The sequence below is a fragment of the Ranitomeya imitator genome, chromosome 8 (genome assembly GCF_032444005.1).
Source record: "Ranitomeya imitator isolate aRanImi1 chromosome 8, aRanImi1.pri, whole genome shotgun sequence".
In the NCBI taxonomy this organism is placed as follows: domain Eukaryota; kingdom Metazoa; phylum Chordata; class Amphibia; order Anura; family Dendrobatidae; genus Ranitomeya; species Ranitomeya imitator.
In genome coordinates this window covers 167,512,339-167,536,442 of record NC_091289.1, presented here as the reverse complement: position 1 = coordinate 167,536,442, position 24,104 = coordinate 167,512,339, and the positions used below count along the sequence as shown (strand labels likewise).

The window sequence follows — 24,104 nt, the reverse complement described above, 5'->3', positions numbered from 1 at the left end:
TGTCTACTGCTATTATTTATAATTACTGATTAATCATATAAGTAGCAAAAAAAAGGTTAATCTGAGTTTTCGATAGTTCATGCCATCTACGTGGCAGTAAGTACTCAGAGTTACATCATTTGACCACTTGGCCCCGTAGCATCAGTCTTGGTATAGTTTGGCTCTGGGAATCGGGCGTGCATAACAATTCTGAGCATAATGATTTCAAGTGTACAGCCTGAGTTATGCAATGTCAAACAGAAGGTGAACAGAAGAAAAACTGCATAACAACGCAAGGACATCCAAGCTCTGGAGAGATAGGGCCTTTTAATATAAACTAGTGCAGGCACGGTGGACAAGATGCCCATAGGAACCAGAACACTGCATTTATTTTCTATGTATTTTCTATGTATCACTAGAAAATTACTACTGATGTCTAAATGGAAGTTACATGTGAACTTTCCTAATGGCACACTTTACTATTTAACAGACCACTTTCCAAAGATAAGATTCTATTTACAAATCATAATTTCTAGCAATTTTAGAAATCATTTTTCCTAAATCCTTTTTATAATGTTCTCAGAAAATAAGCACTAGACACCAAAACACCCAAAATCAATAATTCAGTATTATCTGCCAGGACTAAGAAAAATAAATAGCAGCAGTGGTGCTCAGTACAAAAAAACCCAGTAGAAATGTAATAATACAGAAAAAAAAAAAGTACGACATACTGCATATGAAAGAACTTTTTGCTCATTTTAAAGTTAAGGCATATTTCGGGAAAAAGTTGCATGGTGTTGTTTAAAGGGAACCTGTCACCTGAATTTGGCGGGACTGGTTTTGGGTCATATGTGTTATGGCTGGCAATCAGGCAACACAGCGTGCAGTAATCAGCGCACATACAGAGATCTGGCAATAACCAAAAACAATAGGACAAGCTCTGAGACGTGGAATCTCTGTAGACTGCAGTACCTAATCTATCCTCACACAACTATAAGCAGCAGTGGATTGCGCCTAACAACTACCTATGCAACTCGGCACTGCCTGAGGAGCTGACTAGCCTGAAGATAGAAATACAAGCCTGACTTACCTCAGAGAAATACCCCAAAGGAATAGGCAGCCCCCCACATATAATGACTGTTAGCAAGATGAAAAGACAAACGTAGGAATGAAATAGATTCAGCAAAGTGAGGCCCGATATTCTAGACAGAGCGAGGATAGCAAAGAGAACTATGCAGTCTACAAAAAACCCTAAAACGAAAACCACGCAAAGGGGCAAAAAGACCCACCGTGCCGAACTAACAGCACGGCGGTGCACCCCTTTGCTTCTCAGAGCTTCCAGCAAAAGTTAATAGCAAGCTGGACAGAAAAAACAAAAAACAAACTAGAAGCACTTATCTAGCAGAGCAGCAGGCCCAAGGAAAGATGCAGTAGCTCAGATCCAACACTGGAACATTGACAAGGAGCAAGGAAGACAGACTCAGGTGGAGCTAAATAGCAAGGCAGCCAACGAGCTCACCAAAACACCTGAGGGAGGAAGCCCAGAGACTGCAATACCACTTGTGACCACAGAAGTGAACTCAGCCACAGAATTCACAACAGTACCCCCCCCTTGAGGAGGGGTCACCGAACCCTCACCAGAACCCCCAGGCCGACCAGGATGAGCCACATGAAAGGCACGAACAAGATCTGGGGCATGGACATCAGAGGCAAAAACCCAGGAATTATCTTCCTGAGCATAACCCTTCCATTTGACCAGATACTGGAGTTTCCGTCTAGAGACACGAGAATCCAAAATCTTCTCCACAATATACTCCAATTCCCCCTCCACCAAAACAGGGGCAGGAGGCTCCACAGATGGAACCATAGGTGCCACGTATCTCCTCAACAACGACCTATGGAATACATTATGTATGGAAAAGGAGTCTGGGAGGGTCAGACGAAAAGACACCGGATTGAGAATCTCAGAAATCCTATACGGACCAATAAAACGAGGTTTAAATTTAGGAGAGGAAACCTTCATAGGAATATGACGAGAAGATAACCAAACCAGATCCCCAACACGAAGTCGGGGTCCCACACGGCGTCTGCGATTAGCGAAAAGCTGAGCCTTCTCCTGGGACAAGGTCAAATTGTCCACCACCTGAGTCCAGATCTGCTGCAACCTGTCCACCACAGAATCCACACCAGGACAGTCCGAAGACTCAACCTGTCCTGAAGAGAAACGAGGATGGAACCCAGAATTGCAGAAAAATGGAGAGACCAAGGTAGCCGAGCTGGCCCGATTATTAAGGGCGAACTCAGCCAACGGCAAAAATGACACCCAATCATCCTGGTCAGCGGAAACAAAACATCTCAGATATGCTTCCAAGGTCTGATTGGTTCGTTCGGTCTGGCCATTAGTCTGAGGATGGAAGGCCGAGGAGAAAGATAGGTCAATGCCCATCCTACCACAAAAGGCTCGCCAGAACCTCGAGACAAACTGGGAACCTCTGTCAGAAACAATATTCTCAGGAATGCCATGTAAACGAACCACATGCTGGAAGAACAAAGGCACCAAATCAGAGGAGGAAGGCAATTTAACCAAGGGCACCAGATGGACCATTTTAGAAAAGCGATCACAGACCACCCAAATGACCGACATTTTTTGAGAAACGGGAAGGTCAGAAATGAAATCCATCGAAATATGTGTCCAAGGCCTCTTCGGGACCGGCAAGGGCAAAAGCAACCCACTGGCACGTGAACAGCAGGGCTTAGCCCTAGCACAAATTCCACAGGACTGCACAAAAGCACGCACATCCCGTGACAGAGATGGCCACCAGAAGGATCTAGCAACCAACTCCCTGGTACCAAAGATTCCTGGATGACCGGCCAGCACCGAACAATGAAGTTCAGAGATAACTTTACTAGTCCACCTATCAGGGACGAACAGTTTCTCGGCCGGACAACGATCAGGTTTATTAGCCTGAAATTTCTGCAACACTCTCCGCAAATCAGGGGAGATGGCAGACACAATGACTCCTTCCTTGAGGATACTCGCCGGCTCAGATAACCCCGGAGAGTCGGGCACAAAACTCCTAGACAGAGCATCCGCCTTCACATTTTTAGAGCCCGAAAGGTATGAAACCACAAAATCAAAACGAGCAAAAAATAACGACCAACGGGCCTGTCTAGGATTCAAGCGCTTGGCAGACTCAAGATAAGTAAGGTTCTTATGATCAGTCAAAACCACCACGCGATGCTTAGCACCCTCAAGCCAATGACGCCACTCCTCGAATGCCCACTTCATGGCCAGCAACTCTCGGTTGCCCACATCATAATTACGCTCAGCAGCAGAAAATTTCCTGGAAAAGAAAGCACATGGTTTGAACACTGAGCAACCAGAACCTCTCTGTGACAAAACCGCCCCTGCACCAATCTCAGAAGCATCAACCTCGACCTGGAACGGAAGAGAAACATCAGGTTGACACAACACAGGGGCACAGCAGAAACGACGCTTCAACTCCTGAAAAGCTTCCACGGCAGCAGAAGACCAATTAACCAAATCAGCACCCTTCTTGGTCAAATCGGTCAATGGTCTGGCAATGCTAGAAAAATTACAGATGAAGCGACGATAAAAATTAGCAAAGCCCAGGAATTTCTGCAGACTTTTTAGAGATGTCGGCTGAGTCCAATCCTGGATGGCCTGAACCTTAACCGGATCCATCTCGATAGTAGAAGGGGAAAAGATGAACCCCAAAAATGAAACTTTCTGCACACCGAAGAGACACTTTGATCCCTTCACGAACAAGGAATTAGCACGCAGTACCTGGAAAACCATTCTGACTTGCTTCACATGAGACTCCCAATCATCAGAGAAGATCAAAATGTCATCCAAGTAAACAATCAAGAATTTATCCAGATACTCACGGAAAATGTCATGCATAAAAGACTGAAAAACAGATGGAGCATTGGCAAGTCCAAACGGCATCACCAGATACTCAAAATGACCCTCGGGCGTATTAAATGCCGTTTTCCATTCATCTCCTTGCCTGATTCTCACCAGATTATACGCACCACGAAGATCTATCTTGGTGAACCAACTAGCCCCCTTAATCCGAGCAAACAAGTCAGAAATCAATGGCAAGGGATACTGAAACTTAACAGTGATCTTATTAAGAAGGCGGTAATCAATACACGGTCTTAGCGAACCATCCTTCTTGGCTACAAAAAAGAACCCTGCTCCCAATGGTGACGACGATGGGCGAATATGTCCCTTCTCCAGGGACTCCTTCACATAACTGCGCATAGCGGTGTGTTCAGGTACGGACAAATTAAATAAACGACCCTTAGGGAATTTACTACCAGGAATCAAATCGATAGCACAATCACAATTCCTATGCGGAGGTAGGGCATCAGACTTGGACTCTTCAAATACATCCTGAAAGTCCGACAAGAACTCTGGGATGTCAGAAGGAATGGATGACGAAATAGACAAAAATGGAACATCACCATGTACTCCCTGACAACCCCAGCTGGTTACCGACATAGAGTTCCAATCCAATACTGGATTATGGGTTTGTAGCCATGGCAACCCCAACACGACCACATCATGCAAATTATGCAGTACCAGAAAGCGAATAACTTCCTGATGTGCAGGAGCCATGCACATGGTCAGCTGGGCCCAGTACTGAGGCTTATTCTTGGCCAAAGGTGTAGCATCAATTCCTCTCAACGGAATAGGACACCGCAAAGGCTCCAAGAAAAATCCACAACGTTTAGCATAATCCAAATCCATCAGATTCAGGGCAGCGCCTGAATCCACAAACGCCATGACAGAATACGATGACAAAGAGCACATTAAGGTAATGGACAAAAGGAATTTGGACTGTACAGTACCAATAACGGCAGAGCTATCGAACCGCCTAGTGCGTTTAGGACAATTAGAAATAGCATGAGTAGAATCACCACAATAGAAACACAGTCTGTTCAGACGTCTGTGTTCTTGCCGTTCTACTTTAGTCATAGTCCTGTCGCACTGCATAGGCTCAGGTTTACTCTCAGACAATACCGCCAGATGGTGCACAGATTTACGCTCGCGCAAGCGACGACCGATCTGAATGGCCAAGGACATGGACTCATTCAAACCAGCAGGCATAGGAAATCCCACCATTACATCCTTAAGAGCTTCAGAGAGACCCTTTCTGAACAAAGCCGCTAGTGCAGATTCATTCCACAGAGTGAGTACTGACCACTTTCTAAATTTCTGACAATATACTTCTATATCATCCTGACCCTGGCATAAAGCCAGCAGATTTTTCTCAGCCTGATCCACTGAATTAGGCTCATCGTAAAGCAATCCGAGCGCCAGGAAAAACGCATCGACACTACTCAATGCAGGGTCTCCTGGCGCAAGAGAAAACGCCCAGTCCTGTGGGTCGCCGCGCAAAAAAGAAATAATAATCAAAACCTGTTGAATAGGATTACCAGAAGAATGAGGTTTCAAGGCCAAAAATAGCTTACAATTATTTCTGAAGCTCAGGAACTTAGTTCTGTCACCAAAAAACAAATCAGGAATCGGAATTCTTGGTTCTAGCATCGATTTCTGATCAAGAGTATCTTGAATCTTTTGTACATTTACAACGAGATTATCCATTGAGGAGCACAGAGCCTGAATATCCATGTCCACAGCTGTGTCCTGAAGCACTATAATGTCTAGGGGAAAAAAAAGACTGAAGACAGAGCTAAGAAAAAAAAATGATGTCAGGATTTCTTTTTTCCCTCTATTGGGAATCATTGGTTTGGCTCCTTGTACTGTTATGGCTGGCAATCAGGCAACACAGCGTGCAGTAATCAGCGCACATACAGAGATCTGGCAATAACCAAAAACAATAGGACAAGCTCTGAGACGTGGAATCTCTGTAGACTGCAGTACCTAATCTATCCTCACACAACTATAAGCAGCAGTGGATTGCGCCTAACAACTACCTATGCAACTCGGCACTGCCTGAGGAGCTGACTAGCCTGAAGATAGAAATACAAGCCTGACTTACCTCAGAGAAATACCCCAAAGGAATAGGCAGCCCCCCACATATAATGACTGTTAGCAAGATGAAAAGACAAACGTAGGAATGAAATAGATTCAGCAAAGTGAGGCCCGATATTCTAGACAGAGCGAGGATAGCAAAGAGAACTATGCAGTCTACAAAAAACCCTAAAACGAAAACCACGCAAAGGGGCAAAAAGACCCACCGTGCCGAACTAACAGCACGGCGGTGCACCCCTTTGCTTCTCAGAGCTTCCAGCAAAAGTTAATAGCAAGCTGGACAGAAAAAACAGAAAACAAACTAGAAGCACTTATCTAGCAGAGCAGCAGGCCCAAGGAAAGATGCAGTAGCTCAGATCCAACACTGGAACATTGACAAGGAGCAAGGAAGACAGACTCAGGTGGAGCTAAATAGCAAGGCAGCCAACGAGCTCACCAAAACACCTGAGGGAGGAAGCCCAGAGACTGCAATACCACTTGTGACCACAGAAGTGAACTCAGCCACAGAATTCACAACACATATGGGTGTGGTTTTCGGGTGTTTGATTCACCCTTTCCTTACCCGCTGGCTGCATGCTGGCTGCAATATTGGATTGAAGTTCATTCTCTGTCCTCCATAGTACACGCCTGCACAAGGCAAGATTGCTTTGCGCAGGCGTGTACTATGGAGGACAGAGAATGAACTTCAATCCAATATTGCAGCCAGCATGCAGCCAACGGGTAAGGAAAGGGTGAATCAAACACCCGAAAACTCCGCCCATATGACCCAAAACCAGTCCCGCCAAATTCAGGTGACAGAGTCCCTTTAATTTACCCAATCATATTCCAGTCTTCCACCTTAATTGAGATTTAGAAAAATGCCAATTTTATATATCATCTACCCAGAGAATGAAGTTGAATCTGAATTTCTTCCCATTCTATCACTTCTACCATTGGAGATGAATGTTCATGCAGGTCCCTTGACCATCGATTGGATGGGATCCCTTCCCATTTTTTTTAGGAAAGAAAATGGAGAATGGGTAAGCAGAGTTGCCATCATGACATTTTATTTTTTTTCTGGACAACTTCTCAAAAATCATAAACTGACAATATTTTTACAGACACAATGTAGAACCATAATAACGTACTAGCACAACCACTTCTCAATCTGAATATTTGCACCCGTGAAATAAAAACATCAATATTCACCTCCCATTCCAGTGTCATTCCAAGTGGTGACTGTACTCGCATTTCCAGGGCTCACATGCGGTTGTTATGAAATGTGAGCCCTGTGCCCATTCTGGTGTCACTGTCCCCACCTATGGACATTTACATAATCAAAAGGAAGTGAGAGCTGCAGTTGCCATTCACTTCTTCTTGATTATTAAAGCATCCAAAGGTGTGGGCAGTGACACCAGCCCGGAATGGGCACAGGGCTCACGTTTAACAACAACCGCACGTGAGAATCAGGATCAGATCAAGAAGGTGTTGTCCTCATAGTGGACAACCCCTATAAGATTAAAAGTTATATTTGTCTACAGGCCATAAATCTAATATGAAGACATGAGTTGCATTCACTGTGAAATACAGTTATAAAAAATTTGAATAAACTTCTCTAGTTTCCAAAAAATCGCCGACGCCTCGAATTTTTTTCATTGCTACTCAAAAAGTTGCCCTATCTGTATGGACTTCCCAGGAAGTTCTGGATGGTTGGCAACCCTGAGCGTAAGAGATGATGGCTAGTGATGGGCGAACCCCAAGATGTTCAAGATCAACGGGTTCGACCGAGCTTTTTGTAAAGTTCGAGTTCGGGGCCAGAGATGACACAAACTTGCGTCCTAACCCCGAACTCTGACTTTACATACAGTACAGACTAAAAGTTTGGACACACCTTCTCATTTAAAGATTTTTCTGTATTTTCATGACCATGAAAATTGTACATTCACACTGAAGGCATCAAAACTATGAATTAACACATGTGGAATTATATACTTAACAAAAAAGTGTGAAACAACTGAAATTATGTCTCATATTCTAGGTTCTTCAAAGTAGCCACCGTTTGATTGGATGACTGCTTTGCACACTCTTGGCATTCCCTTCATGAGCTTCAAGACGTAGTCACCAAGAATGGTTTTCACTTCACGGTGTCCCCTGTCAGGTTTAATAAGTGGGACTTCTTGCCTTATAAATGGTGTTGGGACCATCAGTTGTGTTGTGCAGAAGACTTTGTGCAGCAGGCCTTTATGGTAAAATAGCTGCTAGGAAACCAGTGCTAAGGACAGGCAACAAGCAGAAGAGACTTGTTTAGGCTAAAGAACACAAGGAATGGACATTAGACCAGTGGAAATCTGTGCTTTGGTCTGATGAGTCCAAATTTGAGATCTTTGGTTCCAACCACCGTGTCTTTGTGCGAAGCAAAAAAGGTGAACGGATGGACTCTACATGCCTGGTTCCCACCGTGAAGCATGGAGGAGGAGGTGTGATGGTGTGGGGGTGCTTTGCTGGTGACACTGTTGGGGATTTATTCAAAATTGAAGGCATACTGAACCAGCATGGCTACCACAGCATCTTGCAGCAGCATGCTATTCCATCCGGTTTGCGTTTAGTTGGACCATCATATATTTTTCAACAAGACAATGACCGCAAACACACCTCCAGGCTGTGTAGGGGCTATTTGACCAAGAAGGAGAGTGATGGGGTGCTACGCCAGATGACCTGGCCTCCACAGTCACCAGAGCTGAACCCAATTGAGATGGTTTGGGGTGAGCTGGACCGCAGAGTGAAGTCAAAAGGGCCAACAAGTGCTAAGCATCTCTGGGAACTCCTTCAAGATTTTTGGAAGACCATTCCCGGTGACTACTTCTTGAAGCTCATCAAGAGAATGCCAAGAGTGTGCAAAGCAGTCATCAAAGCAAAAGATGGCTACTTTGAAGAACCTAGAATGTAAGACATAATTTCAGTTGTTTCACACTTTTTTGCTAAGTATATAATTCCACATGTGTTAATTCATAGTTTTGATGCCTTCAGTGTGAATCTACAATTTTCATAGTCATGAAAATACAGAAAAATCTTTAAATGTGAAGGTGTGCCCAAACTTTTGGTTTGTACTGTATATGGGATGGGGAGGGAGGCTGTAAAAAAAAAGCAGAAAATTAATAATAAACTTTATAATTATACTTACCTGTCAAGTGACGTGTCCTCCCGTTCCGCTGTCACCCAGCCACATCTGCTTCCGGGGCCACTCATTAACTGCTGGACGTATTCAATGCACTCGGCAGTCTCTGGCTTTTTCCGAAAGTGTTCGTTCGGTGATGTCACCGCACAAACACTGCTGGAAAAAGCCGAAGACTGCCGGGTGCAGTGAATACCAGCAGAAGGTAATGAGCGGCCCTGTAAGCAGATGCAGCCGGGAGACAGCGGGATAGGAGGATGCGTCGCTGGACAGGTAAGTATAATTATAATGTATATTACTAAGCCCAAAGTGGACCTCAACTGTAACATGGGTTTCCCATGGAAACCCATGTTCGGTATGGCCCGAACTTTACAGTTCGGGTTCGCCCATCCCTAACGATGGTAGGTCTAGCATATTTTCCATATTTGTGAACTGAAGTGCCCGCTTGGACCATGGGGTAGTTGGGCTGGGTCCGACGGTACTTAAAGGGGAAGGTCATGGCAGCGGTGACCTGGTCCGTGGCCCTGGATGTCCAGTTAAAGGGGATGAATGGAAGTGGAAATAATGTCTAATGTAGTAATGTTCATAATGCCACCTATTGTACTCGGCCAGGGATTGCTGACGCTGCTTAAAGGGATCTGCTGAGGCCGATGGTAATGCAGCTTAGATGGTTTTGCTCCCCACAGGTGGAGTGGAGGCCCCAGGGCTACCAGGACAGTCTATGAGGGGTTTAGATGTTGGGATGCAGGAAATAATTAGAGGACACAGGATTTTCACTCTCTGCCGTTTACTGGTGAAATTGCAGTCCAGGGCACATGTTACAGGTGATCTTTGAAACTCGGGCAGCCTGGAAGCGGTTCGGAATCCCCCTAGCCAGGTGGGGCTGGAAGCCTTCTTTTCTGCACTGAATTCTAGATTCTTGATGCCTTAGCTTTCCTCAAGTCCCTCTCTCAATTTGTCCCTCAGGTGGAGCACTACCCGCATGACCTGCAATCTCCTGCCCTCTGGTTTCAGCTATGGGGCATACAGTTCCCACACGACCTCAGACCCTGGTGTCCAGTTTCTTGCGCTTAATCCTGGGGTTAAGCTCAATCGCAGCTTCACTCCCAGTTTCTCTCTCCTTTGCTTCTTCTCCCTTAACTGTCTCACTCAGACTGACTGTAACTCCTCCTCCAGACCAGAACTTATAGGGAAACTACCCTGAAACCGGGTCTAGAGCTCCCCCTTCTGGCCTGGAGTCAGGAAAGTGTTGCATGCTATTGTTACCTATTAAGGGGACTCCTTCTTGCTTCTAGACATGGGATCACCCTCCCCAGGAGGCAGGTAATACCACTGTGGCATCCGGATTCCTGGGGTGCCACAGAACTCTCTCAAAATGTCCAGGAAACTCACAATAAAAGGGGGGAGACCCTAAAAGAGAATACTTGAAGTGTCTGCAAATCTCTGTGGCTGTAATGAAATTTCTCGAGATCAGTGATTTAAAACATTTTCTTGTGCCCTGGCGTCCAAATGCACATTCAAGAGGGCATGGACTTAGGTAGGGAAGAGCAAGAAATGTGAGTGGAATATATGGTCTCCAAAATTAGTTTTGTTACTGTGAAAAAATTTTTGGAGGAACGTTTCATGTGCTGAAAAGCTGCCTATTTGCCAAATTAAGCACTTGTTTGCTTACAGTTCCTTTATACACTTTCTATAGATCTGTCATAACTTTCTTTATGATATACAGATATTTTTAAGCATAACTAAAATCCCGATATTTGTCCTGTAATGTTCTGACTCATCCGCTCTTCTTAAATAGTTATAAACCCAATCTTATTTCTTTCGTCCTTACATCCTCTTTGTACTCCTGACCTTTCTTTAAGATTTCACACACTGATCTCATCAACAATTCAGCAGAGGTGACGTTTCTACAAATCCCATTGCTATCACGCTTTGTCTCTAGACTTGTAATTTCGAGCTTGCTTCTCATGGAGATATCCAATAAACCAGAACTGTCCTTAGAATTCTTATTTGTCTTACCGTGACCATAGAAGATGAGCGCTACCTTTATTTTATATTCAACTTATTGAAATCAATCCTTGTCCAATAGGTTTTTTTGAAGGCTTCATTGGACAATGGTTTTATATGGAAGAACCTAACAGTTAAAAGTGAGCTTCAAAATCCCCATCAATCAAATCTAAACATTATTTACCACCCTATGACAAGTATTTCTAATTTTATAGTATCTGCCTTGTTCTTCTGCTTCATCAGAATACCTCTCTGTAACCTCCTATGACCTCTCACAGAGGACATGCTCTTCTTCAGGTTTGATGGACACTTGAGTTCATCTTCTATCACCTTTGGTTACTATCCAACATTTTGACATCTTTATCTGTGCTGTCGAGAATTTGCTGACGACTCACATCTTTATGGTTTGATAGGAAAGTATCAAAACGCAAAGCCCTCTCCATGCATCCTTTTTAGTAGAGTCTATCATACCGGTAATTTACCATCTGTTGTCTTTATCATTGTTCTTTATGGGTTGGCAGACCACATCACATTATATTTTTCCATTACTGCTTTGCAACTTTCAGAGGGTTCACTATTGAGCTGCAGATATCATCTCTTCGCAACTTAAACACCTAAGCCCAAATGCAAATTGTGTAATGGAGCACCCGCCTTCCATGTGCAAGATATGTTACCGTCATCTTCTTAGGTGACACTGGGGCCCATGTACGACTGCCGCTTTAGTCTCTTCTACTGCTGCTTCCCCGGTAAAAGCAAATTACCTAACAAAAGAGTTAAAACTGACAATGATGCATATTAGATACTTTTGGCTTGGATGCACATTTGTTTGAATTGCAAAACTTTGAAGATACATAGCTTTGTCTTCAAAGCACAAACTGAGTTAATTATGTACAACCATATACAGCTAAGAATAATAAAAAATAATGACATCTAGAGTAGTCTGTATTTATTGTGAATTTAATGACATAATATCTACCTAAATAAAGTGCAGATCTGTCACATTAAAGGGAATTTGTCACCAGGTTTTTGCTACCCTATCGGAGAGAAGAATAATATAGGGACTGAGGTCCTGATTCCAGCGATGTGTCACTTACTGGGCTGTGTGTTTTATCTGCTGCACATGGAGCAGTTTCTTAAAGCTGAGCTCTGTATAACTGCGCCCACACCACTGATTGGCAGCTTTCTGCTCAGTTACAGTTTACAAGGAAAGCTGCCAATCAGTGGAGGGGACGGGATTATTCAGAGCTCATGAATATGGAGGACTATCTGTCAACATATTTACTGTCGTCTAGGTTTAATCTTCTGCTGATAAAACAGTGTTTTTATCAAATCTACAGAAATCAGTCCAATAAGCAAAACATCGCTGAAATCAGGGTCTCTGTCTCTACATTTGTCTGTTCTCAGATTATTTGGCAAAACCCTGGTGATTCTCTTTATAAATGGTTTCTTGTGGGCAAATTTTATACCTAGAGCTGGGTAGGCCTCCTTTTCTCTTTTCCTTTCCTTTCCTATTCCATTTAACTTTTATTCACTTTCATTTCCCTTTCCTTGCCTTTTTTTGTTTCACTTTCCTTTCTTTCCCTTCCTATTCTTTCCTTTCCTCTTCCAATCTTTTCCCCTTCCATTCCCTTTCATTTCACTTTCCTTTCTTTTCTCCTTCCATTCCCTTTCCCCTTCCATTCTCTTTAATTTCCCCTTCATTTCTCTTTCCTTTTCTTTCCCTTCCTTTTCTTTCCCTTCCTTTTCTTTCCCTTTCCCCTTCCATTCCCTTTCATTTCACTTTCCTTGCCTCTTCCATTCCCTTTCATTTCCTCTTCCCTTTCTTTTCGACTTCCATTCCCTTTTCCCTTCCGTTCTCTTTCATTTCCCCTTCCATTCCTCTTTCCTTTTCTTTACCTTCCTTTCCTTTACTTTCCTCTTCCAATCTTTTCCCTTTCCAATCTTTTCCCCTTCCATTCCCTTTCATTTCCTCTTCCCTTTCTTTTCGACTTCCATTCCCTTTCCCCTTCCGTTCTCTTTCATTTCCCCTTCCATTCCTCTTTCCTTTTCTTTCCATTCCTTTTCTTTCCTTTCCTCTTCCAATCTTTTCCCCTTCCATTCCCTTTCATTTCACTTTCCTTGCCTCTTCCATTCCATTCCCTTTCATTTCCTCTTCCCTTTCTTTTCTCCTTCCATTCCCTTTCCCCTTCCGTTCTCTTTCATTTCCCCTTCCATTCCTCTTTCCTTTTCTTTCCCTTCCTCTTTCAATCTTTTCCCCTTCCATTCCCTTTCATTTCCCTTTCCCCCTTTCTTCCTTTCTTTCTTTAAAAACTTTCTTCATGTTTTTCCAATAAACAAAACCAACAATATATAATATTTTTTGTATTTATCATCATAACTTGTAATGGTTTATTGATTTCAGTGATTCATTTTAATGAATCTTGTTCCAGAAAGCCATATATTGATCTTCTTAGCCTCTTCTGCTTTCTAACCTGTTGCTCAAAGATGGACAGATCCATTTTAAATTCTCTAGTTTTCCTATAAATTGATTAATCAGTCGAGCCGACGTAGTAAATCCCAATTCTGCATGTAAATTGATAACAACTTGACTTCTTCACTAATGTACTAGCAACCGTAAATATTCCACTTATAGCTGCAACAGTCCATGGCTATAAAGAGGCCATTAAAAATACAGAAAAAATATTTTTCATTTCTTTTTTAATGCAATGTATCATCCCATATTATAATGCACTGTAACAATGTTACAAAAGAAAGTGTAAATCCCATTACAGCAAGGTGGTAATACTATTAACAGCATCATGATTTGAGGATTCTTTTTGGAAATAGAGCCCAAGGGTGAAATAGAATAATCTGTTTGTGTCAGCTGCTTCTATTAAAGCACCACTCCAATGTTTTGATTTTTTTTCCACTGCTGGAGTGGCGCTTTAAACCTAAGTCCCCTGCCCCGGTTCACATTCTCGCCCACCGATGTCTTGACCGTTCTTCGGTGCCGTTCCGATCCCGCGACGCCATCTTGGCCAGAGGTCAGAAGCTGCGTCACAAGCTCACAAATCAAGTTTATAAGAGCCAAAATAAGGCTCCCATAGGCTTACATTGATTAGTGACCTCCGACGCGCGCCATGAAACACTGGCGGTGAAAACATATGAAAACGCCAGGAGGTGATTATCCGAAAAGGGGCAAGAGGACTTGGATTTTAAGCACCACTCCAGAGGTGAAATAAAAAAAACCCAGATTGGTGCCTTTAATGCAATATATGACTTCTCTGATTGGACATGCACCATTGATAAGAGGAGCAGTAACACCAAGTTCATCTACAGGAGGAATAACAGAGGGGCAGTAAAATGCAGGGTTAAAAAAAAAAATGGTCCGGAATTTTAATTTTATTAGGAATTAATTTACAAATCAGACTAGAATAAGTCTAACACATCATTGTGTTTTACCCACAGTCAGTAAATGGTTAATTTTCCAGTTTTAGATAGAAAACCATTTAGGTATTTTAATATTAGGTTCTCAGTGCATTTTTTATTGTGTTTATTACTTTCATTAAATTATTCATGTTGCTAATGCTGCAATCCCTAATGCGCACGAATAATAACCACACTTGTTTCCTTGTGTATTTAACTACTCCAATGAGAAAGATCACCTTCTCTTCTGCAAAACACAGAGCTGTTGTATTCCACCGTGGCTCTGTAGGGTATGAATAGCCGCCGTGCCCTGATATTAATTTAATTTTATGCCTTTGTTGTTTTCTAAATGTAACTTAGTGGTAATGATTGAGAACCCTGTTTAACAAAAAAAGTTTTTAAAAAATGCACCATTAAAGGAACTAATTTAATTGGACTATTTCTGTTTCTTTCTTTTGGGAAATTTTCTAATGCTATTTACATGCGCGCAATCAAGTATAATGTCCGCAGCTTGCAGTCTTGTGCCTATGACGAAGCAGCAACGCCCTGAAGTTAAGCATTCATTGATGAAGTGCATGATTACACGGTGCTTAGTTGTCGTACTTTAATGCAGCAATCTGTAAGTAGAGCGCACATGTACTGTATAATTGCAAAAGCCATTTCTGACAGGTTGCTGCAAGTCTGTAGCTTGTAGCTCTCAGGCTCTGAGTTGCCTTTTTCCAGCAATTGGGGAAACACACAATGCAAATTGGGGCGGTAAAGGGGTTGTGCAGGCCTGTGGTTCAAGTTTGCAGTCACTCTACATGCAGACTTGTGAATAATCACAGTGCGCACAGTGCCCGCTATCGGGATTCACTGGCATTGGTGCCAGGAGTGGGTGTTAGGAGTCGAGTTCCCGCCGCTGCACAGGGGGAATCTCGAACCATGTCTGCTGTGGTCTTTCATTCTGCATCAGCCGCAGTGGAGTCTGCTGAGCTGAGACGTTGGTCCCAGCGTCTCGCTCAATCTGATTCTGTCCAAAGGGTTACTGCTGCCCTTCCAGGATCTGCCATTGTAGCCTGTACTGATCAGCGGCGAACAGACGTCTGTGGGACTAAGTCCTGCTTTTCAACTTCTGAGCATGCCCAAAGGAAGACCTTTCAGTGGAGGTCTGGGGTCACATGTTCAGGTACTGCAGTAGCTCCTATTGGTCCTCTAGGAAGGTCCTGAAGCTGCTCAGTTACTGTAGCAGTTCTTATTGGTCCTCTAGGAAGGTCCTGAACGTGATGCAGCTATAAAAGGTTCGCATGGCCGTACGACCATGTGCTAGTATACACATGTTTATGTGTGTGTTGTGAGTGAAAGTCGCTCTTTAATCATCCCCTCCCTTGTGTTTGAATGCTCGCGTAAGGAGGAGGATTTTAATCTAGCGCCCGACTTGTAACCAACACTGGTACACAAACAGCGTCTATTGCTGTGACCACCAGTGTGGCACCGTGCGCTATCACCGCGCTTTCCAAACCCAAGTCTGGGTGGTTAGTGGTGTCCGCCAGTGCGGCATCGCATCCACTCTCGTGCTACTTATTTATTATTTCTGTTACGTGCGGTACTGCGGCCCTGTGACGCAACAGGGTTCGCTTCTTTCACGCAGGGTGAAGCTCCCCGTGTGTGTATCCTCATTGTACCGCCATATAGTCCGTCATTGCTTAGCAGCAGGTTCCATCTTTGCATGGTGGACCCCGAGCTGCGAGCGCACCTTATTCCTTTTCTCTAATTATTTGGTGTGTTCCGCTAGCCCTAACAGTGGGTGGTGATGTGACTACAACTACGATTTGCATTCTGACTAGACATGTTCAGCCTTGCTCAATACAAGTGTATTGAGCAAGTCTGCGCACGTTTCGTTGCCACGTGACCGCATCTATGCAAATTGGCACTGGAAAATCCTGACAGCGTGTACTGTGCACTCTGTGAAGATTCACAAGTCTGCAGTCACATAAAGTGACTGCAGACTTGAACCTCAAGCTTGGACAAACCCTTTAAAGATTCAGAACCAAACCATAAGAAAAGTCTGTACCAATTGTCATGGTCTTTGTATGCACAAAGTGCACTTGTGAAGTTCCTTATAGTGCCTACATTTTCACTATGTTTTATTATGGTGCTTGTTCCATCTGGGTATCGTGTGAGTTTCATGTGAAGTTTTGTATTAGTACCATTCCAGCTGGGTTTCCAACCATCAGGGCCAATAACAAATAAAGGTCCCAGCGCACACGTGATTCTGCCTTTAACTGGTCCGGGAAGACCTTAAGGCCCCCATACACATTAGATGGTTATTTGCAGAGTGATTGCTCGGCCAACTGCAATCTCTCCAAATTCCCCCATAATCAAACAAAAAAGGATCAGTCATTGAAATTAATTTCTCATCATCTTGATATCATCTGTCTGGGGGAAAGTCATATGGCCCCAATAAACATTATGTGGTTGGCTGACCCCACCAAAATTGGACAGTTGGGTGAACTTTTATCTGATGTGTGGATTGGCCTTTAGGAAATGTCATCAATATCAGATCCTGCTATGGTCAGAAGTAACCAGGATACAGAGCTGGGACATCACAGCTCTTTACGCGGCTGGTAGTTGTTCTTGGGTTCTGCAGATCTGTTCTCATTCATTTCACTTTCACAGAACCCAAAAAAGACATAATTGTTGGTGTAGCACGTTAGAGAATGCCACGTATCTGATATCGATGACTTATCTGCCTGGAAAGCCCTTTTTAAGGTCAGCCTTGTATAGAGGACAGTTAGACGCTTTACGCAAATCTATGCAGGTGCTAAGATTGTCCTACAAAGAAGCTCAGTCAGATGATCCTATGATGACAAAAATAAGTAAGATTTGGGAGTGGATGCAAATCACCCCTTCCCATATTTTCCATATCAAGATAAATAAAGTCGTACATCTTAATTAATATTTCACCCCATTTCCACTGACTTCCAGATGAACAGTAGGATGTGACATTTAGCACACTTTCGCAAAAACCTCATAACTTTACAAAGCTTAACTTCTTTCCTATTTATCTGCATTGCTCACATCCTCAGACTAAAAGCATCATTTGTACAAGTTTCGTAGCAACAGGATTAGTGCTTCCATCATCTTCAATCATCACGCAGATTTCCATGGCAATATTCTTTCTATTCAGTAAACTGTATGGATAGAAAGGGAACAAAAGCTTAAAACATGGATACGTACATCTTATTGTTCGGTGTAAATATGAATGCCTTACAACTTTTAAGGATGACAGTAAGTCAGATTCATCATTGTTCTTAATGTTGCACTTCCATTAAGTGTTGTCTAGAACTAGTACAACTGTATATATGCATTGCAGGGAGGTGAGTGGCATCGTCTTATTTTACACTTTATTATTCTTGTCTTTCAAGTTTAGAGCATGCATCTAATTGGCAACTGTATTTATAGTTACTCAACTGTAGTAAAACCGGTAGTCTTCCGAAATTCTTTTAGCAAAGAAATATCAGCCGCTAGGAACACACAGTGCGGAGGCGGCATCACTTGAAGCTTCTTGGCGATAAAGGCTTATTCTCACCTAAGCAAGCTATCAACAGGATAGATGATAACTTGCTGATTTCAGGGGGTCCCACCGTTGGAACCCCCACTGATTCTGACAATCGGTCTCTGAAATGCCTTGGTGGAATAGAGCGTTGGCCATGCATGCATTCACACACTCACTTCATCAAATGCATGCAAGATCATCACTCGATTCCATTTTATCACTGCTTGGCAGGTAATTATGCCTATGCAGATCATATCCTGGCAGTCATATGAATTGAAGTGTATCTTGGCACTGGGCATAATATACACTGGCAGGATTTGCAACCCTGCAGTCCCATAGAGTGACTGTAAAAATGTGGCTCAAGCTCAGAAAACATCTTCAAGGGAAATAGGTAACAAATGTATGATTGCTGGGGGTCCAACTGTTAAGATGCCTGCCTATTACACAAAATATGTGTTTTAAAATCCTCTGCGTGAATGGTTTTGAGAATGTATGACCACTGCTCCATTAAATGTCTATAGGGGTAGATGTACGTGCCCACTACTGCTCCATTCTGACCGGGGAGCTTGCCTTCCTTCCTGTGTCAGGATTATTGTGGGTTTCAGCATCCAAACCCTGAGAGTTCATACACTTATTTACTGTGTATTGTGAAGAGGTGAAATTGTTTTTTTATTAGAGCTTAGGATCCATTGCATTTGTAGTAAGAACCCATAGCTAGCCTCTATAGTGGCCTTTCTGAAAACTAATGAAAACTCCATACAATGGCATGCAATGGACCATGCCTTTAGTTTAATGGATTCCATGTACAGTGGGGCAAAAAAGTATTTAGTCAGTCAGCAATAGTGCAAGTTCCACCACTTAAAAAGATGAGAGGCGTCTGTAATTTACATCATAGGTAGACCTCAACTATGGGAGACAAACAGAAAAAAAAAAAGCCAGAAAATCACATTGTCTGTTTTTTTAACATTTTATTTGCATATTATGGTGGAAAATAAGTATTTGGTCAGAAACAAAATTTCATCTCAATACTTTGTAATATATCCTTTGTTGGCAATGACAGAGGTCAAACGTTTTCTGTAAGTCTTCACAAGGTTGCCACACACTGTTGTTGGTATGTTGGCCCATTCCTCCATGCAGATCTCCTCTAGAGCAGTGATGTTTTTGGCTTTTCGCTTGGCAACACGGACTTTCAACTCCCTCCAAAGGTTTTCTATAGGGTTGAGATCCGGAGACTGGCTAGGCCACTCCAGGACCTTGAAATGCTTCTTACGAAGCCACTCCTTCGTTGCCCTAGCGGTGTGCTTTGGATCATTGTCATGTTGAAAGACCCAGCCACGTTTCATCTTCAATGCCCATGCTGATGGAAGGAGGTTTGCACTCAAAATCTCACGATACATGGCCCCATTCATTCTTTCATGTACCCGGATCAGTCGTCCTGGCCCCTTTGCAGAGAAACAGCCCCAAAGCATGATGTTTCCACCACCATGCTTTACAGTAGGTATGGTGTTTGATGGATGCAACTCAGTATTCTTTTTCCTCCAAACACGACAAGTTGTGTTTCTACCAAACAGTTCCAGTTTGGTTTCATCAGACCATAGGACATTCTCCCAAAACTCCTCTCGATCATCCAAATGCTCTCTAGCAAACTTCAGACGGGCCCGGACATGTACTGGCTTAATCAGTGGGACACGTCTGGCACTGCAGGATCTGAGTCCATGGTGGCTTAGTGTGTTACTTATGGTAGGCCTTGTTACATTGGTCCCAGCTCTCTGCAGTTCATTCACTAGGTCCCCCCGCGTGGTTCTGGGATTTTTGCTCACCGTTCTTGTGATCATTCTGACCCCACGGGGTGGGATTTTGTGTGGAGCCCCAGATCGAGGGAGATTATCAGTGGTCTTGTATGTCTTCCATTTTCTAATTATTGCTCCCACTCTTGATTTCTTCACTCCAAGCTGGTTGGCTATTGCAGATTCAGTCTTCCCAGCCTGGTGCAGGGCTACAATTGTGTTTCTGGTGTCCTTTGACAGCTCTTTGGTCTTCACCATAGTGGAGTTTGGAGTCAGACTGTTTGAGGGTGTGAACAGGTATCTTTTTATACTGATAACAAGTTTAAACAGGTGCCATTACTACAGGTAATGAGTGGAGGAAAGAGGAGACTCTTAAAGAAGAAGTTACAGGTCTGTGAGAGCCAGAAATCTTGATTGTTTGTTTCTGACCAAATACTTATTTTCCACCATAATATGCAAATAAAATGTTAAAAAAACAGACAATGTGATTTTCTGGATTTTTTTTTCTCAGTTTGTCTCCCATAGTTGAGGTCTACCTATGATGTAAATTACAGACGCCTCTCATCTTTTTAAGTGGTGGAACTTGCACTATTGCTGACTGACTAAATACTTTTTGCCCCACTGTAAATCCATAAAAATAAAATATACCAAAATAAAAAATTAGATGTAAACGGGGTTTGGTATGGGTCCACAGCAGTCTATGGGCTTCACACTGTGAATCTAAATAAAATGGATCTATACTACAGTGATATATAAAAAATCGAATAGCAGAAAAAAGGAATATATCGGATTGTAGCCAGTGCAGGCATGACACTCCCTAAACTGTGCACAGTTCATAATAAGATAAAATGCAAAAAATTATGGGTCATATGTTGATATATGTTGTTCGGTATTACCTGTGTCTTTTATAGTAGTCAATGATTGCTGCATAGAGTTGAAAATTACTGTTACATTTCTGTTTTCCTTCCCATGCAGCCTTTATTTATTGATAGGTTCTACCTCCTGAGAGATTAGATACAGTATGTCTTCCCAAGATGTGCGCTCATATACTGACTTCACATGCCTCGTATGAGATTCGCACAGATGGTTTATCCTTAATCTTATTTATTGAATGTCTTCGTTCTTTTTCGTGTTCAGTTGTATCTGCCCACTTGTAGGGCTTGGACTTGCTATGACTTAAACCATTGTTTGAGAAATAGTCTGATCTCTTCCAGTTGTCTCTTATGTTCTTATTTCCAGTGATGTCATAACAATACCTCTTAGTTCCTCTGAGAAAGTAACACTGTTGCTAGTAGTAACTCTCCGGGCCCTGGGATTTAGAATTCTATACCCGTCACAATTGATACTGTGTGGTCAAGTGGTCATGAAGTTCTGGAATGATTCTCTTCACGAAGTGGTTCTCTTGTCGCCTTGGATTTCAAGCAACATGAACATCTGACAGTATCTGGACATGGGAACACTATAAGAAAAATAATTGAATTTTATAATAATGAGTTCCTAACGCTGTTAGGTTCTCCTTTGTGCAGTTCTTTAATGTTTTCTGGATGTGTGTGACACAGACATTGTGTTGATGTGTGTCATGCTTTGCTTGCTTCTTAACTATGTTAAGATTATAGAAATGCTTATTAATTTTGGCAACGGCTATCACCATGTTTCCAACCAAGATAAGACACTTTTCATCTTGATATTGTAGCTAATAGCAATCCACCTTCTTGACTGGCAAAATACAACACGTCTTTTGCTGAAATGGATATATTCCATCTATTTTTGCTGTACATGGGCGCATGAGGCTTCTCTGTCCAGCGCCTGTATTCTGCTTCCTCCAGAAAGATAGATTGTTTCATTGTATCAGTCTGTTCACCAAACTGTGATGTGCTTGAAGCTGGTCACATAACAGATTTTCAGCTTCCATCAGAATCATTCAAAACTCAGACATTGAGGGAGAATTAACTGTTTTACTTGGGATATACAACAACTGTCATCTGCATCTTCACAATATGGAGGAGTTACAGGGGAAAATAACAAAAACAAACAAACCTGAGAGGTCACACAGTACAGAATTAGCAGCAATAATTAACACAGCACCATCTGCTGTCTGCTCAACACATTTCTCAAACATAAGCCTGCAGCTGTTTACTACAACTGGAATAACAGTATGTGTTAAAAAAGTGTGAATACGTGTGAACACAGCCCATTCATGCCGAGCTGTATTCATTTTTTTCATTTTGAACTAATATTTAAGCACAATCAAAATGAATATCATTAAGCTCCAAACAATTGGCATCTTTGCCATTAGATTTTACATAAAGATATCTGGCACCAAAGTACACATCTTCAGCAGGTACATTTTGCCAAGAGACATGGACCTATGGAAAACAATATATATTGAGTATGTTGTCAGGAATTGCTCCTTAAAAGGAACTTGTCATGTAAGAAACCTAATAACCTGCAGATATGGGGTTAAACTGCAGGTTAATAGCGTTCTGAAGCTGTCCGGCTTTCCTACTGAGAGTTCCACTGCCAGGAGGAAATGAGCTTTATTTCTCGCAGCAGCCTACGGCTTCCAGCCATGGGGGTTGGCTGGCATGACTTTAGTCAGCGCTCAGTGTATAACGACTGAAGCCACCCTGGCCTGCCCCTGTGATGGCAAGTTTGAGGCTGCCGGGGGAATTATGTTTATTTCCTCCCGGCAGCGGGCCATCATTGATGGTGCCAGGCAGCTTTAAAATGCTATTAACCTGCAGATTAAACCCATATCTGCAGGTTAATAGCTTTTTTTTACATAGCAGATTCCCTTTTTAAAGGATTATTGGGGACTTTGGTTTTTTTTGGCTATGGGGCTAATTGCTGGCTACCTACTTGTTTTGCCATGAGATGATTTGTTCTAGCTTAGGCTGTGATTATCTGGCTTCATTTGATCTCACCTCAATAGAGGAGCTCTTTCTCTTATGGCCTGCTCTGTTGACGAGATGTCACTCCCCACATCATGCTGATTGAGAGCCAGCTCCCTGCAGATAGGTTGCGGGGAGCTGGTTGTCATTCAGCATGTTATCTGTTTTGATGCCCCATGGACAGAGCATTGTGGAAAAGAAGAAGTTGCTCTTTCAACACGATGTCACCGTTAACAGAAAACTCTCTAGCAAGAGCAGTCCGTGACCGCTCTGACCCAACGCAGATTGTTACAGGGAAGAACAGGCAGGTAGTTAGCAACTACCTTTTGGTAATTTCTTAGCCCCATAGCCAAGAGACCTCCAACGTCCCTGATAACCCCTTCAATAATGTAGTTGTTTTTGCATCCGTAGACACCAAAAACTAGCAATGACTACTGGTTGCAATGGTTTTTTCACTTGTATGAAAACCAAATTATCTATCTAAATGACTTTGTGCATTGGTGAACGGAATGATAAGAATAATTGGAATATGTTGATTGAGTTGGACTTTATAAACCATTCAGGTCAAGGTCCTACAGCGGAATCGGCGATTCTTTTATACGTCTTTTTCCTGCTGAATTTTCTTTTAGGAAAGTAATACTAAAAGGTTAAAACTTAGATTACATTCCCCAGGTTATGTATGAACGTTGGACTATTGTAACTTTGGAGCATTGTGAAGTGCATTTACCTTGTATGACTTAAAATAAAAACATGTTTTTCCTCTGACTTTTCGGTAGAATCGCAATCAGAAAGTAAAATCCATTTTTGATAATGTTACAATGTGATTGACGGGAAGGAACGGTCATGCAGGTGGAGGTGAAGGTTTAGCGGAGCAGCATTGAATTCCTACACTTATTCGACCTTGTGACCTCTTAAAAGAAGAACTTGTGTCACCTTTTGTATCACTTGGTATCATCGTTTACTGTTATTTGTGACGTTAGTATTAATCATTACTTTCCGGAGCCCTGAGTGCATCGTTTGCAGACACGGAAAAATTCAGCACATCTTAATATGTCGGAAAAAAAAAATTCTAGCTAGTCCATTAAAAGGCATCATTGCACATCCATTTGAAAATGAATAGGAAATTAGTCATTTATTTTCCACAGCTTTGATTTATCTATTGGGAAAAGCATACATAATTTGTGTTTAGGTCAAAGCAATGTCAGCCACCGGCACAAGACAAGTGAAATAGTTAGGGATTTGGATGATAAAGCAAATCATTGATGTCCTTAATGGAAGAAAAATAATTGAATTTTATAATTGTCAGCTTGTAACGCTTGTG

General features: G+C 42.5%; 1 protein-coding gene across 1 annotated transcript in view; it reads left to right on the top strand.

Annotated features, from left to right (window-relative positions):
• Positions 1-24,104, top strand: part of BRINP2 (BMP/retinoic acid inducible neural specific 2) — a 364,502-nt gene that overhangs the window by 268,068 nt on the left and 72,330 nt on the right. The gene's annotated exons all lie outside the window — the stretch shown is intronic.